A 19,587-nucleotide genomic window follows, 5' to 3' on the forward strand; every position below is an offset into this window, starting at 1 on the left:
AATTTACTAAGTGGTTTATTATAACGTTACGGTAAATATCTCCATGTGTTATAGTAACCCAACTATCGTAAATATGTATTAACATTATCGTAAATTAGTGTATAAAATTATGGTAAATGGAGGTGGCTACAGAATAACTTATTTTGTAGCCGGCTACTGAATAGCCTCTCCCTATATATATATATATATATATATATATATATATATATATATATATATATATATATATATATATATATATATATATCCTGAATTAGGGTTTGCGAGCGACAGCTGATCGTATGACTTGGCCATTCGACCATCGTGCCGGCGGTTCAGCAACGTTTGCCGCCGATCAATGAGATCATGCCATGGATCGGAGCTCTTGCTGGTGAAAGCCACATTGGGAGGAAGAGGCCGGAGAGGAGAAGCTCAGTGTGAGCTCCGATCCAGTGAGGACTGGACGACCTTGGCAACGGTGAACCCATGGGGGGATGCTCCGCCGTGTGTGATCTCACTGAAAACAACAAATCAAGAACGCCACACGTTGATGAGTGATGACGTATGCATCGGACACAACTGAAGAAGGATGATCAAGGATGTACGTACCTGTCGCCGGCGAGGCTCAACGGGAGGCTGCCGTCCGGCACGACGATGGGGTGTAGTTCCAAGGCGGTCTCCAGGGAAGGCAGTCCCGACCGGCAGCTCGTATAGGACGCGTAGGCTCCGAACCCCAGTAGCCACTAGCCACTTAGCCAGAACATGTCCTTGTCTTTGTCTCGGCCTCCGCGGCCGCGCACGATGCTGCTCAACTCCATGACCGCGTGCTGGACGGGGCAGTAGTAGAGGCCACGGCCATGCGCGCGGTGGTCATCACTTCTCTTCCACGGGTCGGCGGCCCAGGCCTCGGCTGCGTAGCAGAGGTCCTCAAGCACAAGCACCACGCCTCTGCTGGCGGCGTAGCACTCGCGCAGGACCGCGCATAGATCGCCGGCCCAGGCCTCAACCTCCTCCCTCGGCATGTGCTGGAAGGATGCAGCCGAGAAAGGCACCAACTGGGCGTTCTTGAGGCGCTCGTGCTGGCGCCGCAGCTCCCCCTTGCTCACCATGCTCATCACCGCCTTGACCACCCACTTTGCGGCGGCGGCGCTCTCGCCGAGGACCACCACGCACCGGTTCGTCCCACTCGCCACGGCCATGCAGTCGAGAACGCGAACGGCGCTGGCTTTGGACTCCTTGGCGTTATTTGTATGGGCCCTAGTATTCGGGGAAGCGGTGCTACTACTTGCCATGTTTGACGACTGCTCCGACGACAAGATGGCCTTCTCGACGTTGGCCTTTACCTTGGCGCTCGAGAAGCCGGCCTCGCGCATGACGCGGCCGACGCTGGGCTCGTCGACGATGGAGATAACGAGTTGCTCAAGCTCGACCTTGGCGGCGACGTGCCGCTGGCCCTCCGCGGCAGAGGCCGATACGCCCCGGCGCTGGTTCGCCAGCGCGCGCGCGCTTGAACGCGGCGGCGAGCGGTGCCCCGCGTGGTGAGCGTGGAACTGGAATATGGCCGGCGGGGCCAGCCCCCCCGCCGTCGCGAGGCGGTTGAGCGCGACGTTGAAGCAGAGCTCCAGCGCCTTGTACTGGAGCGGGTGGGAGCCCGCCCACGACCGGAGGCAGGCTGCGCGGAGTGGACCCCTGGCGTCCGAGAGCACGGCGCTGGCGACGTGCAGCGGCGTGACCTGCGCGTGTCCCCAGCGCAGCGCCAGGCTCACCGCGTGCCGCATCAAGGGCTCAAGGCCACCGCGTCCCCCGCCAGCTCCTGCTGCACCGCGCAGCCGCCGCTACGCATCTCTCCTTATTATTCCCTGTCGTCGTTGTCTACAGAATTTTACGGCGCTGGCCTGTTTCGCCTGGCTGTAGACCTGTAGCTCGACCTTCTGGCGCCGGCCGCGTTTAGTTCATCAGCCGATTCGGCGCCGCCGAAAACACAGGTACACTGTATCTACAGTATCATTTGTTTTTTATTTGGTAATAATTGTTCAATCGTTAACTAATTAGGCTCAAAACGTTCGTCTCGCAGAGTACAACTAAACTGTGTAATTAGTTTTTGATTTCGTCAACATTTAGTACTCCATGCATGTACCACAAATTTGATGTGACGAGGAATCTCTTTTTGCATAGTGCCAAATTCTGGAAATTGGGGGAACTAAACATCCCCATGAAACGCAGCAGGGAACGCAGGGGAGGAGTACTGGCTCGATCTGTCTGGAGAAGTAATTGAGCCTGTCGTCTTGCCTCACTAGTCAGTAGCAGGGAATGAAGGAAGGGACTAAACCTGTACGTGAGATTCGGTCGATTGTGGCTGTCGGGATATGTTGTGACGATCAGATACATACTGTATAACCAGATGTTAATTTTCGATCTCCCGAGGTTTTCTTATATATGTGCCGAATTTGTTTAAGTGCATCTACAAGGGTGATAACCCGGCGTATGTGGCTATATGAGAGAGGCGGACAAGGAGGACAGTGAAGGGAACGTCGATGAGAAGCAGTACAAAGATACTAGATGGTTAACCCTCCAGAAGCCATGGGTAACCCTCTAGAAGCCTTGTAGAGAATATACAGATGCGGCTATGAGAGAGGCGGACAAGGACGACAGTGAAGGAACGTCGATGAAATCAAGTAGTATAAAAATATGATTTGATATGATTAATATATCTTAGAAAAATCATATTTTTTTTTGCAAAATTAAATAAAAATAATTTTTATATGAAAATTATAGATCTCGACGAGATCTACAACTTTCTAGTTTTAAATTTTTTCATTTGAAGTCGTTAAGATGCTAAAAAAAATTAATCACATATTTAGACTTAAGGGTATTTTCAACTTTTCACACCTGCAGTTTGACGGCGTTAGAGCCCAGACTGACGGCATTGGCATGGAGGGCACAAAAAAATTGGAGCAGTGGCGCTGAATACCGCTGAACTTTACGGGGTAGAAATACTACCAAATGCATATAACCCGGGTATAAAGGTAACATCAGCTAGGATATCTTTACGGGTAACAGGGTAGACACATGCACATGAATTAAATTGCATTCAGGGTTATTAAAAAAACAAGGATAGTCCCATGCTATACTTGCCTTAAACTCTTATCTTCTTCTGATTCATAACCTCTAAAGGATTGCTTCTTCATTACCATGTAAAGTTCACCAACTGGATATGATCATAAAGCATCACACAAGAAACCAAACACCAACATGCATAACATACAAATATAACTATATTAGAATAATACATCAAACAGTGAAAATGTTTGAAACTAATCTACACATTGCTATGAACACGCAGACGCGAAAAACACGCTAATCGGAGCTATAGTAAATAAGAAGCAACTACCGAAGGATTTACTTTGAAAAAGAAAACTATAGGCTTCATTTATTTTAACTATATAAAAGCATGGATAAGATATTTTAGAGAAATATCTAAATTGAATTAAGTCAAATTTATATTTGAATTAGAAAACTAAAGTAAAATTAATCATGTTTTTATTTATAAACCATGTTGCGCAACCATTATTCAAGTTAGGATTTAAATCATGAAGTTCTAGAGATAGTGACATGGCAAACATTGTTACTAACGTGTAGATTACGTCGTTATGAATCTAATGCAACTTGAACGGGTCAAAACGGAGCTAGAGGGAGATTTTATGCATAAAACAAGATCAGTGACGGTTCTATAAATATCGGGATCTGAATTTTGAATTAAAATAAATAAAAACAATATTTTGAATCTGGCGGGAGGACTGCGGGTTAGAAAACCAAAAAAGAGGAGGGTTCTTTTGCAAAAGCGGCTCTATTGATTGGTATTAACCGGGTTGACTCCGGTCAACAACATATCTGGGCCGTTGATCTAAATTCCGATGGCCGAGAAACAAGGGAGGGGGTCGGCGGGACAGGAACCCGACGACGGTGCCATGGTCGGAAAACTTGAGACCACGCTGGAATCTCACTGGAATGGCGATTTCGTGCATCATTGGCCGCGGGATTTGCACAGAGAGCAAGCGCTGGGCACGATGAACGTAAAGAGAGGGTCGAGGTTAGCGGCGAAGGCACGGTGGCTGCTCGGGGCTCTGATTGGCAGCTCGGTTGCACCGGTCTTGCTCTGGTGAGCTTGTAGAGGCAACATAGAGATAGTGAGAGGAAAAGCGCGATATCGACCGCTTTCTTACCCTAACGCGAAGCTCTGTCGGCAAAGAGGTTGTCGTGGTGGAGATCGAAGGTGGCGGCGGATTAGGGTTTGGGACGTGGTGCTGCGAGCTCGAGTAGAGGCGGCGACTTGTGCTAGGGTTTGGTGGGGCGGCAGCACGAACACGGGGGTTCGATTTATAGGGGTTTCGGCTTGGCTCGCACGCCAAAAATCCCATAGAATCGGGCTCGGCGGCGGCAACCGACTCGGACAGTGTTCCAATTGGGGATGACGGAGGTGGGTGACGACGCTGATGCGTGGGACTGGCTCGTCAACAACATAGGGACGATGGGGACGGGCTATCAGTGAAACAAAGACGGAGAGAGAAGGCGCCCGCGTGGCTTGCGTTTCGTCTGGGTTAGCCCATGGTCACCGGGCCCGAGAAAGGGAGAAGGGTTGCGCTGGGCCACGGGTTAGAGGCTGGGCCTGGCTTGTGTGTGTGAGAGAGAGAGAGAGTATGTGTTACCGGCAGACCTACGGAGAGGGAGAGGAGGAAACTCCTTTGTTTCTTTTTCCTTCGAAATTTTCATAGTCATTTTCATATTGAAGTTCGAATCGGTTTAACTTTAGTTTACAACCACACAGTATAAAGAAACAAATGCACTAGCATGACAATATTGCTACATCCTATGATGGATTTTAATTTAATGAAAATTTTTATTTTCATGAGTACAAAATACAAAATTAAATTAATTTATATTTATTTCGAAAGGAGTAAATTTTAGAGTGTTACAACAACTAATCTAATGATACTTATTTTGTACCATGACTGTTCTGTGTGACTTCTCAAAAAACGAGAAGTACGTTATTTTGTGGATGGAGACGGTATGTACTAATGTACGTATACGTCGGTACATGATACTGTACGTCGAACTGCACTGTATTGTACCCACGGCGCGGCGCTGCTATCCAGCCTTTAGTAGCTACGGGCTTAGTGATCGCGTGGCGAGGGCCGTGGAGCACTGACGCCGGACCCGCCGGAAGCCGGGAGCGCCAAATATAAATTGCGGCCAGTGTACGTGCAGCGCTAACTCTGCTGCTGCTACGGTCGTGTCTCGTATAGTACTAGCATATCTGGTACGGTGGCGGCGGATATGGTACTCCAGATTGCACTAGTACACCAAAACTTTCAACTGGTGCCACTTTTTTAAGCTAACCTCTTGTGAATAGGTTTATCTAGACGTCAAGCTAACACCTTTTCACAACTGTCAGCAGTGAAAATACAGCCGTTTTTCATTGGTGTCAGCTTCAAAATCGTATATATAAATCTATTTACACAAGATGTTAGTTTAAGATTGTCGCTAGTATCGTAAATGGATCTACACTGACAGCAAATTTCTAGAGATAACTTATTACCATAAAGCCAACAGCCTGCGTAAACATTTTACAATGACAGTTTATGTAACGTAGGTGCCTCTATTAATTAATTTCTAGAGACAACTTAGTACCATAAACCACCCATACAAAATATTTTAAAAATTAAAATATTTCCCATCATATTACTGTTAAACCTGCCGATCATATTCAAATTCAAATAGTAATCACAACCAATTATAACAACACTAGTCCATCAATATGTGCTCTCGCACGGGGCAGAATCTTAGATAACATAAGCATTAGTTATTCTTTAATGACTCTGACTAATAAAAATTTATAATAATTACATGTTTTTCACTTTGTTCATTTTCTAATATAATAGACACAAAAGATACTATGTAATCTCTATCTAGTTGTGACAAACATATCATTAGTAATCTGTATGTTTTTCATCTATATCCATAGGTTTTTTCCTTAAAATTTGTATGACACACCTATGTATTTAGTTGAAACATTAGCTTAAACTATTGTGGCTTTTGTTGCAGCCCACATCTTATATCTTATGATGCTATGAATAATATAAAATTTTGATTTTCTTAATTCTTATTGATTACTACATGGTTTTTACCCTAAAGTTAAGTTGAAACTCGTCTTATATCTTTTATTACATTTCCTTTTGTAATTTCTAAATAACAATTTTATGTCGTAAACTATACTCTTAAGTACTACAATAGCATGAACAGACATTTAAAACATTTTCCACATCACTTAAAATCAATGGTTGAGCTTGAAGTGAGATGTAGAACAAACTAAAGAGGATATGAACATCTAAGTAATATAATGTTTTTTACACCAAAGTAAACCCCCATGTGGTCCGCACTAACACCCACTTCTTGTGATGTTAAATTTATTTCTCAAGAAATTATATGAAGGATTATATTATCAATATACATAACATTTTAATTTAAATGTCTAAAGTGAAAACTTATATAAATTATATGTCCCATTCTTACAATATACTTATAAATAATTTTTTAGTATTGTTAGTATCTGAGTTGTTAAGAAAATATATTTCATGATTGCTGAAACACAACATATATATTTACTGCTCATGCATGCATGTGAACATAATCTACATGATGACATAGGATGTATGTTTACTGTATCAAATTCTAATATATTAATATTAATATAATTGGGTCACATAGAAACATATATATTTTTCATGGTTAAATTAATATTTTTTGTAATCGAAGTTGTTGATATAACTTAGCTGTAGATTCATAGGGATCTTTAGTTTTTAAAATAATGACATAATGTTAATTTAGATGCAGATTTAATAAGTTACGATAGATTGTCTGTCGTTATAGTAGGTACGCAATTAGATGTAAATTTTGGTACACAGGCTATGTTGTTTTACACAATCACAAATGCGGGTATAGTTATTTAGAAAAATAGAATAGATCCAATGAATATTATATCAGAAGTTCTAGGATTTATCACCCTTTAGCATAATATATATTTAGTTGAAACTTGATCTTAAGTTATATAAGTTCTTGTTGTATCCCTACCTATAACATCATGAACCAATATTTTAGCTTTCAACTTTTAATCTAGTTGTTGCAATTTTTTGTCCACATGTAAAGTTAAACTTCTAGTGCTTATTATATCTTTCATTCAATATTTTCACTTTTAAATTTTTTTTAAAAAGGACTTTAGGTCCTAGACTACTGTTTTACTTCTTACAATGACACAAATAGGTGTTTTAGCTTGCATGTGGCACTTAAGATGTTGAATTCGTTAGTCAAAAACTTATGTGTATAATATTATTTTTGAATATAGAATGCTCAAAATTAAATTATAAATATTGATGACATAAATTTCAAGTCTAAATGTATACATTTATCCAAATATATACACGTTTGCTTGGTCTACATGATAGAGCATAGCATATGCTTATTTTTTATTAAGAGTGTAGAAGTTTGTATTTAGAAAAATATATGGCATATTTTATAATTATTGGATTATTTTTCATGATATTTTCCTTGATAGATTATATCAGTATTTGCATGTAGATTTGAGAGATATTTTTATTTATTTTTTATAGTGACAAACTTTGATTCAAAGGTGTTATTTTATATTTTTTTCACAATGGCATATATGGGCATTTAAATGCACAGGGGTTAGTATACATCATCTTTCATAAATGGTAGCTAGATGTGGATAATTTATAAAAGAAATAAAAAAATTATTTTATTTACCTTTCATAATGGAAGAGGTGGATAGTTTAATTATAAATTTAGAACATTATTATTTTGGATCATCTTTCATAATGAAAGAGATAAACTTAGAGTATTATTTTGAATTATATTTCATAATGACAAATATGGATAATGTAGACGTTAATTTAGGGGTTATTTTGAATCATCTTTCAGTTGATGAACGCTGAAAACTTCTAGATGGACATCGAACATATGGATTCTTAGTTTTTTAGATTGTCTGGACTCTTTAGAGCAAGTACATTAGTGTTATCTAATAGGTGGTTTCATATAGTACCACGTAATTTGAAGACAACCTAACAGACAACGTGACAATGATTGTCTTTTGAATTGTCATAGAGTAACTCTTAATTTTTTAATTTGTGCATAAAACAAAACGAACGGTTGTGGGTTGCATGGTGTCACACCCCAAAATTTTCAATTTTAGGTTGTGCATAGAAAACACTAAATAAAATAAATGTTTTCAATATTTGTATAAAACTTTCCATGTTTAGTTTAAGTTTCGGCAAATTTAGATAAACAAAAAGTTGGGTTTTCAAATTTTGTAAATTAATTTGACAGACTTTTGTTTGATGTGATGTTTGCTTGTTGCTTGACTATGTGTTGTGAGTGTGGAGTTTTCAAAACACTTTTACAAGATGATCATTTATCTCGAGCTTTTCTGGAAATCAGACTCCATGTTTTCCCAAGCTTAACCTTTTTGTTGGAGCTTCCCAAAAATCTTTCTTCTCCTCCAAATAATTTATTTGGGTTCATCAGGTTCCAATCTATCTCTGAGATTTTCATGCTTTTGTTAAAACTTCTTTTTACTCTATAATATACAATTCTTGCTCTCGGCCTATCATCATCGACTCGTCTCTCCCGTTTGGGCTCAAACCCACCGGCCACGGCCGCAGCCAGCCAGAGAACGTCCTCATCACGTAGATACCAGCTGTCCAACATCTCGTCCCAAATGGGACTCCACGGCAGCAGATTAGGGAGCCAAGTTGAACTCGATTTCGATCAGCACCACAAATTCTAAATAAAGAACATCCAGATCAAGGGTCAGCTTGCATATATATGGAATGCCAAAGGCCCTTGTCATCTCCCTTGTTTTCTTTTCTTCTTTTCCGCAACAGAACGAAGTGCCGCTCTGCCCTAACATAGTTTTCGCTGCTGCCGCCGCCTCTCGATCCTAGCTCCGTGCCGCCGTCGATCTGCGGTTGGAGTGTTCTCTGTCCACGTGAAGCTCATCTCCAGCGCCGCTGGAAGATCCAATCCGCGCGTCTACCGTCATCTCGAGGAGGTCGTCGCCTGAGCAGCACTACAACACCATCCCAGGGGTCAATCCACGCATGCAGGATCGCGCCACCAGGGCTTGCTGCCCACGCGTGAAAGCCGAGCCTGCATCTTCCGCAAGACCAGCCACCACTCGCGAGCTCTCGTGTCCGGCATGCCGTCAACCCAACTTGCATGCCCCATGCAACACTACCGGAAACCGGCGATTTGCCGAGTGCCGAGGCTTTGCCGAGTGTATTTTATCGGGCACTCGGCAAATACCGTGTTTGCCGAGTGCCAAATAAAATACACTCGGCAAACAAAAACACACGGCAAAATACGTCTTTGCCGAGTGTTTTTTTTCTGGCACTCGGCAAAGAAGCTTTTTGCCGTGTGCATTTTTTTTTGCCCTCGGCAAATCATTTTTTCGAAGCAATTTTTGAGGCCCTAAATGAATTCAAATGAAAAACTTTTCAACTACAAAGTTGTATAACTTCTCAAGATCTACAAAGTTTATTTTGGTCATTTCTTCATTTGACAAAGCGACAATAACGTTGTTCATAAAATCTACATATCTCATATCTCTCATATTAATTTCATGAAAGTAGAAGATACATATATAAGATTTGTGAACAATGTTACTACCACTACGTCGGATGAACAAATGACCAAAATAAACTTTATAGATCTTGATAAGTTATGAAATTTTGTAGTTGGCAACATTTTGATTTGAAATCATCTGGTCATGCAAAAACGACGTTTGAATTTGAAAATTTTAAAATTTGAATTTTTCAAACGACCTCGGATGAAAAAACTTCCTAAATGAAAATTGTAGATCTCCAAAAGTTATGAAACTATGTAGTTGACAACTTTTTGATTTGAAATCATCTTATCATGCAAAACTATGTTTGAATCTCTCAAATTTAAAATTCAAATTTTTCAAACGACCTCGGATGGAAAAACTTACTAAATGAAAATTGTAGATCTCAAAAAGTTATGAAACTTTGTAGTTGACCACTTTTTGATTTGAATTCATTTAGGGCCTCAAACAAGCAATTTACTCTCAGTTTGCCGAGTGCCTTTTTTCTAGCACTCGGCAAAGCCGTATTTTGCCGAGTGCCTATATTTTGGCACTCGGCAAAGAGGTATTTTGCCGTGTGCATTTTTTTGGCCCTCGGCAAATCAGTTTTTCGAATCAATTTTTGAGGCCCTAAATGAATTCAAATGAAAAACTTTTCAACTACAAAGTTGTATAACTTCTCAAGATCTACAAAGTTTATTTTGGTCATTTCTTCATTTGACAAAGCGACAATAACGTTGTTCATAAAATATACATCTCTCATATTAATTTCATGAAAATAGAAGAGAGATATATATGATTTGTGAACAATGTTACTACCACTATGTCGGATGAACAAATGACCAAAATAAACTTTGTAGATCTTGAGAAGTTATGAAATTTTGTAGTTGGCAACATTTTGATTTGAAATCATTTTTCATGCAAAAACGACGTTTGAATTTGAAAATTTTAAAATTTGAATTTTTCAAACGACCTCGGATGAAAAAACTTCCTAAATGAAAATTGTAGATCTCCAAAAGTTATGAAACTATGTAGTTGACAACTTTTTGATTTGAAATCATCTTATCATGCAAAACTACGTTTGAATCTCTCAAATTTAAAATTCAAATTTTTCAAACGACCTCGGATGGAAAAACTTACTAAATGAAAATTGTAGATCTCAAAAAGTTATGAAACTTTGTAGTTGACCACTTTTTGATTTGAATTCATTTAGGGTCTCAAATAAGCAATTTACACTCGATTTAGTATAATATATTGGGAACTAAAACGGAATCTAGACACAAGTGATAGTGTGGTGTAGTGATAGAGGAGGTTTGTGCGCAGCGGGAGGTCTTGGGTTCGAATCCCGTCGGCCGCGTAGCCGTGAAATTTACGCGAAAAAAGCCGGAGATGGATGGGCGCTGACCGGTGGGGGCCTCCACCAATTAAAAAAAATTCATTTTTTTTGGGTAAAAATTCCCATTTTTTCGGCTTTTTTTCGGTTCCAACTTTGCCGAGTGTCGGCACTCGGCAAAGGCTTTGCCGAGTGCCCGACAAAAGACACTCGGCAAAGACGTCTTTGCCGACTCTTTTTTTGCCGAGTGCTCTTTGCCGAGTGCAGCACTCGGCAAAGCCTTTGCCGAGTGCAAATTGGGCTTTGCCGAGTGCCCCTGGCACTCGGCAAATTCACTGAGTCCAGTAGTGATGCATGCCTACGTCTACGTCACTACGTAAAAAATAATTTTTAGCAATGGTTCAAATTTTTTGTAAGGGCGGCTGGTAGTGGAGCCGCCCCTACAGTGACGTGCTTGGGTGCCCAGACACCAGCCGCTTCTACAAATGGAACAGCAGGGGCGACTGGTGATACGAGCGCCCCTACAAATGGGGTCTGATTTGTAGGGGCGGCTCAATCACCAGCCGCCCCTACAAATGACCGACATATAAAACAGCTGCACCACCTTCTTCCTCCTCGGGCCACTCACTCCAACCCGTGAAAGAAAGGTGGGGAGGCCTTAGGCACCTCCCAAAAATTGCTCTACTAAGGGAGGAAGGTTTTGGTCTCAAATCCTTTGGTGGAGAGGTTGTAGAAGGTAAGAAAATGCTATTCCACACTTTTTTTTTTAAGTTTTAATGGTTGGTTAGTGAGTAATTAGAGTTTTGTTTTTCTCTCTCTTTTATGGTGCTTGAGCTACTTATGAAGCCAATTAGACCCAAATTTTAAATGTACTAGGGTAAATTAGGGAGGGAACAAGATCATACTCTTATTTGGTCCATGTTTCTTGATTTTAGTGAACAATTAGTTAGTTTTATGGATGTTTCATGTGCATGTGGATCTAGATCTAGGGTTTGGTTTTTTTATTAATTTCATTTTTGTAAATTTATGTTTGATGAAATTGGACTACGGTTTGTATGAAAGATATTGGGTAAAGTATAATTGTTGCTAATTGTTGTCTTTGAAATTGTTTATTGTAATCAATAAATATGTATTTTAATTATTTATGGATAAATGGGCCATTAATTAATTTTCCTCTACCATGGTGTGTTTGTATGCTTCATGTAATTATATTAGATTTATATTCATATATATCTGAAGTATATACAATTATTCTCAAGTAATTATTAATTTGTTTTATTTTTATATATATCTGAATAAGTAGTCCTTTAATGTTTATTTTGTTGTTGTTGTAAAAGATGGAGTATAGGAACTCTTGGATGTATGGTTCATTAAGGTTCAAGGCAGATTTTCGTGGAGAGGTGGATAAATTTATTGAAGCCGCAAAGAAGCATGGAACGACATTGAAAGAGAATAAGGATACAATTATTAGCCCATGTAAAGATTGCAAGAACCGTATGGCATGGACAGATGTGACTATCATCAGATCATATTTGATTATGCGAGGATTTGTTGAGGACTACACAGTGTGGATTCATCATGGTGAAACGGTTATTGTTAACGACGAGGATGAGGACGAATACGATGACGAAACCATAGAATCAATGTCCCAATATTCAGCTGAGCTTGATGCACGAATGGATTTCGAGTTTGGCAATGAACAAGGTGGTGATGCTGGTGGTTGGGATGGTAACGACAAAGATGGTGCCAATAATGATGGTGGAGCACGTGTCGGGGATGAAGATGATTTGGAGGACATGATTCGAGCCCTTGGACCAGAGAGTTTACTAAATAGCCTGAAAGGTCTAGAAAATTTGGAAAGGGTGACAAAAGCATCGAAGGAGACTGTGTATGGTGTTGAAAAGGGTTGTCCGACACATTGGACATTGCTACGTTTTGTACTTGAGCTGCTCATCCTGAAGGCTAAGTACGGCTAGTCAGACTGTAGTTTCAATGATCTATTGTATCTCCTATCATGGGTGCTGCCACAACCAAACTCAGTTCCCGCCAACACATACCAAGTGAAGAAGGTCATAAGTCCATTGATAATGGGGGTTGAAAAAAATCCATGCATGTCCCAACCACTGTATACTTTTTTATGGCGAAACATTCAAGTCACTGGATAAATGTCCTCGGTGTGGGGCCAGCCGATACAAGAACAATGACCTTTACGGTGGGGACGAAGCCTCCATAGGGAAAAAGAGGAATAAGAAGGGTACAAAAAAGGTGGTACAAGAATCTCAGCCCCCAGAGGACACTCCATTAGGCAACGATACAAAGTAGAGAAGAATTCCTGCCTTGGTAATGTGGTACCTGCCAATGACCGACCGCTTGAGACGTATCTTCCTAAACCCTAAAAAAGTCGCACTCATGACATGGTGGGATGATGAGCGCAAGGTGGATGATGATAAGATTGCACACCTAGCTGATTGTAGTCAGTGGCAAAGGTTTGATGAGAAGCACAAAGAATTCAGCGATGATCCAAGAAATATACGGTTTGGCTTGAGCACCGATGGAATGAATCCCTTCAATGAGAGGATGAGCGACCACAACACATAGCCAGTGATCTTGACCATGTACAACATCCCAACATGGTTGTGTCAGAAGAGAAAGTACCTTCTCCTCACTATTCTTATTTCTGGCTCTAAACAACCAGACATTGATATAGACGTGTTCCTCGAGCCTTTGATGCAAGAAATGGAGAGGCTATAGAGGCATAGGGAGCAGATGTACGATGCATTCCGAAAGGAGGACTTCATATGTAGAGCAATAATATTTGTTACTACCGATGATTACCCCACGCTGTTTGTTTTGTCTGGACAGATCAAAGGAAAGACGAGATGCTTGGTTTGCTTGGATGGTACTACATGGGTGTATCTGGATACATCCAAGAAGATAGTTTACCTAAGGACCGTTGCTTTTTAAAGACAAGTCACAAGTATCTCAACAAATTATTCTTTAGATTTTATGACAACGCCCCGGAGATTGAACCCCCTCCGAAGAGACGTCATAACGGAGAACACGTGTACAAAATGGTGAAAAACATACGCGTCATCTATGGAAAGAAGAATCCGGATGGGACAAACAGAGATAGAAGCACACCTCCTATTGAAGGCGTACCTTTCAAGAAACAATCGATCTTCTTTCAGTATCTACCTTATTGGCCAGACTTGGAGGTCCCCCATGCCATTGATGCTATGCACATGCAGAAGAATGTCTTTGAGAGTCTCATTGCTACCTTGATGGACATAGGCAAGTCAAAGGATGGTCTAAAAGCACGGAAAGACATGGTGCAGCTAAACGTGATGCCATAGCTTCACCCGGTACATGAGGCTAATGGAAAATACACTCTGCCAGCGGCGTCCTTCAACCTAACACCAGACGAGAAGAGAGCTATATGCACTTTCCTGAGGGGGATCAAAGTCCTGACTGGGTTTTTAACAAATGTTAAGAAGCTAGTGTCGATGAAGGACTTGTCAATAACACACTGCGAGGCTCACGATTGCCATATGATGCTGACAGTGTTTCTACCTATTGCAATCAGGGCTATAAAGCCAAAGTTCTTGAAAATGGCTATCACCCGCATGTGCTACTTCTTTTCGAAGATCTCACAGAAGACGATTGGCAAGCAAGAGCTGAGTGACCTACATGAATTTGTGATGGAGACACAAAACCAACTAGAGATGTGTTTACCTCCTGCTTTTTTTGATATAATACCACATCTCATGATTCACATGGTTCATCAGATACAGGCATTGGGCCCTTGCTACTTGTATGAAATATGGTCCTACGAGTGGTTCATGTCGGTTCTAAGTCGATACGTGCATAATTGAGCATACCCAGAGGGCTCCATGATAGAGGGTTATAGTACTGAAGAAGTCGTCGAGTGCTGTCAAGAGTACCTAAAAGTACAGAAAGGGATTGGTAAACCCGATTCTCGTCACAAGGGTAGGCTGACTGGGAAGAACACTAGTGGTAGAAAAGTGTTCATCGACCATGATTACAAAGAGGTGAGTCAGGCGCATTACAGTGTCTTGCAGAGTACACAACTGATGCAACCGTACATTGACGAACACTTGGCTATCATTATGGCGGAGAGAAATGGCCGTTCGGATGATTGGGTCATGAAACAACACAAGCAACGACTAACTACATGGTTGAAGGACCAAAACATACCGCCTGGAGAAACCACAGACTCTATTACCATCAGTAGGTTGGCCGAGGGGCCATCGAGACAGGTGACATCTTGGAATTCTTATGACATCAATGGGTATACGTACTATACCCACGCAAAGGATAGTAAATATGTGAACCAAAACAGCGCCGTTCGAATAGAGGCTCTTGATGGATTGGGGCAAAAGATCTAATACTTTGGCATCATTGAAGATATATGGGAACTTGAATATGGAAGGGATATAACGGTGGCCCTGTTTTGATGCCGCTGGATCAAACAACACCAACTAAACGAGATCGGATTGAGAGTCCTGGACCTCGAGAATCTAGGCTACCAAGATGACCCTTGGGTGCTCGCTTCATGTGTCGCACAAGTTTTCTATATGTCTGACCCCACAAAGTAACCTCCCCCCAAAGAATAAGACAAAGCATGTGGGCGTAGATGATGTTGAAGCTTACAATAACTACGATTAGATGCTGCTATTCATAGACTTTCCTAAGAAGATCAGTGTTGTGGAAAAGAACCTCCCCAAAGACATATTGCCATAGGAACGAAAAGGTGTCAAGGGGAAAGTCGTTACAGCGGGCTAGCTTGTTGTTGAACGTGGAGTGTTTGTGTAAGTGTGTGTTTGTAATACTTCATTTATGCATGTGTGTGAGATTATATATTTATGTACGTGTGTAAGACTACATATTTTTGTATGTGTGTGAGACTATATTTATGCATGTGTGTGAGGCTACCCTTTGCAACATCCAAATGACTCTATTTGAACATCCAAAGACTTCATATCGATTCTCAAGACGTATACATATCGACAATCCTCATTAGCTTATATGTTTGTATATATATTTGTAACGTTCACTTTTGGATACTAACAAGTTGTATTTGCTAAAATAATTCGAATAGGGCATTTAGGTTCTATATCACAAATCATCATGGAAGGCATGATCCAGCAAGGAAGGAAAAGCTGGCTATAAAAACACTATGTGCGGTAAGTGTAACTTACTTCTTTAGTACTCCGTTACATGGCTGTCAAAAGCATTACTTAATATTTTCATATGCAAAACACACAGTGCCCCAAGCAGGAGCCTAGGAGTGTACATTATGGATACTATATATGTTCTATGATGAGTAACACCGGTGCCTACAGGAGACACCCCTTAAGGGTAAGTTTGAACCTCTTCACCCGTAGTATAAAAACTTCGTACATGGTATGAAATACTAAACCAAAACTTGTTCTCTTGTAGTGGAAAGAAGAGAAATGACTGAAAAGAGACCCATACAAGGATGACCAACTCTTAGAGCTCGTCAGCGACCTTTGCAACTTCATATTGGACTAGATTGTACACGTCAAAGGCGCCTACCATGACCGAGAGTCTGACTTAGGTAGAAATCCTCAGTACCAACACCTTCGTGAGACTGAAAGGCTAGCTCTAGGACGTTGATAACAATGTGTATGGAATTTGTATATTTAATGATGGATTGTATATATTCTTGTGAATTGGACTTGTAACTGTAGTTTATAGAATACTCTTGTGCTTGTAGTCGCGGTCGCAGGGCGTTCGGCAACGCGAACGCGGTTCGGAACGTTGGTCGCGGGGTGTTCGGCAATGCGAACGTGGTTTGGAACGTTGGTCGCGAGGCGTTCGGCAACGCAAACGTGGTTCGGAATGTTGGTCGCGGGACGTTCGGCAACGCGATTTTGAATTATAAATTTGAATTTTTTTTGACGGAAAAACGTACTATAGGGGTAGTTCTAGATTGAACCGCCCCTACAAATACCTATTTGTAGGGGCGACTAGTACTACAGTCGCCCCTACAAATCGATTTGTAGGGACGGCCTGGGAACCGCCCCTACAAATACATGATTTGTAGAAATGGTTCGGTAGGGGCGGCTGGCCAAACCGCCCCTAGAAAGGCTTACCAGCCGCTCCTAGAAATGCTTTTTGTAGTAGTGCGTGTACATGAACAAGCCGAAATCCTCCTTCAGTCCACATGCGAGCAAGTAGTCATCGCCTGGGTCAGCAAACAGGATATTTCCTTAACCAAAATAATCACAAGGTTACTATTCTTTTCCCATGTATTCAATCTTCAGAAACTGTGTGCCCTAAATCATGCACAGAATACTCTAAAGATGTCATCCCTCCATCATCATAGTTGTTGCTCTGAACTTGTCGGCTTGTCGATCCATGCATCTCCAACAAAACAAGCCGGCGGCCACAAGTCTTGACTCGCTCGCCTGCAAACCGAGCTATATCTGTGCTGTAATCTTGCAAGTCGTCGTTGCTCAGAACCAGCACCAACGTTGTTGCTTACATCACTAGCAAACTCCTAATGGCCGATTAATAAAAGGTCAGCATCATCTCATTGTCCATTATTTTAGTGATCCAATATTGTGCTGATGTCATGCCTTGTCATTCATGCATAATAAATCATCATTCTCTATTTATTCCTCAATCAAGAAATTGTACCTTTCAGGTCGTGGAGCTGCTCAGGCCGCCACTCAGTCTCTGTAGTTATATGTGTCCATCATTGTCGTTATCTTATTTCCATCATATCTTAATCGCTTTAGCCCTGCTTTAATCTATTCTTTCTGTGTCGCGTCGGAATCGATGTAGTCTACTGTATGGCAACGAAGTTTAACACGCTTCATGTTTTCTAAATTTTTAGTTTAAATATTATTTTTACTAATCTCTGTTCACACTACTTTCCAAATTAAAAACAACATGGAGATTAACAATCATCTTTTTGTGCACCACTGTTAACTTGATTAATAGCAACATAAATATGTTTTTTATTTTGCCCATGTCATATACAATTCAATTATATGCTCTCACATGTATGTTTATTTCTTTTGCAAAGTTAAAATTTAACTTGCTTAATCTATATGACCATATTTATAAATAAAATATGATTAGTTTTAACTTGGATTTGAACTAAAATATAATTTAACCAATCTGAGTTATAACCTTCGTATGGTTTTATTTAATTATAAGAAACCAAGCACATAGTCTTTATTTCTCTTTTATAAATGAACCGTTCTTTGTAATGGTAGCTTTGTTTTTGGCGTTTCTTGTGTTCTCGTGATCGTAGCAATGAGCCCTGTTTTAGCACTGTTGTTTACAAAACTTTACTATGATTGGTGTAATGTGCTTAGCTGTCTTTGCTTTGTCTATTTTGTATGTTTCTTTGTGCTTGCTGTTTGCTATGAGTAGAAGAGAACCGTACATAAGCGTTAAAGGCAAGAAGCTGCAGAAGAGAGGATTGAAGAATTTCTATAAGCGGTTGCCTTGAGTGGAAATGCAAGTATAGCATGGGACCATCCTTGTTTTCCTAATAACCCTTAATGCAATTTAATTCATGTGCATGTGTCTTGATTATCACTAAGGATTTCCTAGCTTTGTACTCGTACCTTGACACCTATGGGATTATTGCATTGGGTAGTGATGTTAGTGCTCAATTAAAGACCATGATATTGTAACTTGGTTAATAGATTATGCAATAAACATTAAAAGATGATTTTTAGCAACAGAAAACTAAGGGGGGCTAGGGCATAGTTTTTGTGATGCTCTAAATTTCTCTCCTTAAGGACTTATCTATAAGCGATCATCCAGGACTTACAGTACAACCGTGAGGGCTACATGTCTCTGGCTTTAGTTCAGTATGAAGACCTTTTCTAGCTTTTTAGTGGTTACCCGAAAGGGCGCAAAAGGGGCTTGCCAAGCTAAGTATAGTGCGGCCTCTATCCCTATGTGTATAGCCTACGCGAAATATGCCATTCGGAAGGGGGCTCTATATCCCCTTACCAATTGGAAACCTAGCGGCCCTAACTTGTTAGACGAACTTCTGAAAGACTTCATAGTGAACCCTGCCGACCTTCCTTGGTAGTGGGTCAAGAGGCTCGCGACCTCGGGCAAAAGGGTAAATCACGACTTACGGTGAAAGTGTACAACCTCAACAGAGTGTAAAACTGGTATATCAGCTGTGTTCACGGTCACGAGCGGCCTTGAACTCTTATAGAATAGATGATCATTAATGACAATTATGTTTATGCTATTCATTATTCATGTTTACCTGATCATGTGTTTATATGGGCTTATGATAAATTTGTTGCTACTTAATTGCTTAAAATTATGACTCACTAAAGTTAATCGCAGTAAATCAGTGTCAACCTTTTAAGCCTCATGAACCCCATGTTATATTTGCTAAGTACGACATGTGCTCACCCTTGCTATTTCCTCCACACCCCAGTCTCTAGTAGAAGCTACTCAGAAGATTTAAGAAGACATGGAGGAGTTCCTAGAAGATTAACGGAAGTGCTAGGCGTATGTTACCTCAGTCAGCCGTCCCTGTGAAGAATGAAGAATAAAGAGAAGATTAATATTCGTT

At 40.9% G+C, this 19,587-nt stretch overlaps 1 pseudogene; it reads right to left on the reverse strand.

The window, feature by feature from the left end:
- Positions 1 to 243: 243 nt before the first annotated feature.
- On the reverse strand, positions 244 to 1,822 carry LOC136503165 (protein SMAX1-LIKE 3-like; annotated as a pseudogene).
- Between the last annotated feature and the right edge of the window lie 17,765 nt (positions 1,823 to 19,587).

The sequence above is a fragment of the Miscanthus floridulus genome, chromosome 14, assembly GCF_019320115.1.
Source record: "Miscanthus floridulus cultivar M001 chromosome 14, ASM1932011v1, whole genome shotgun sequence".
Taxonomy (NCBI): Eukaryota; Viridiplantae; Streptophyta; class Magnoliopsida; order Poales; family Poaceae; genus Miscanthus; species Miscanthus floridulus.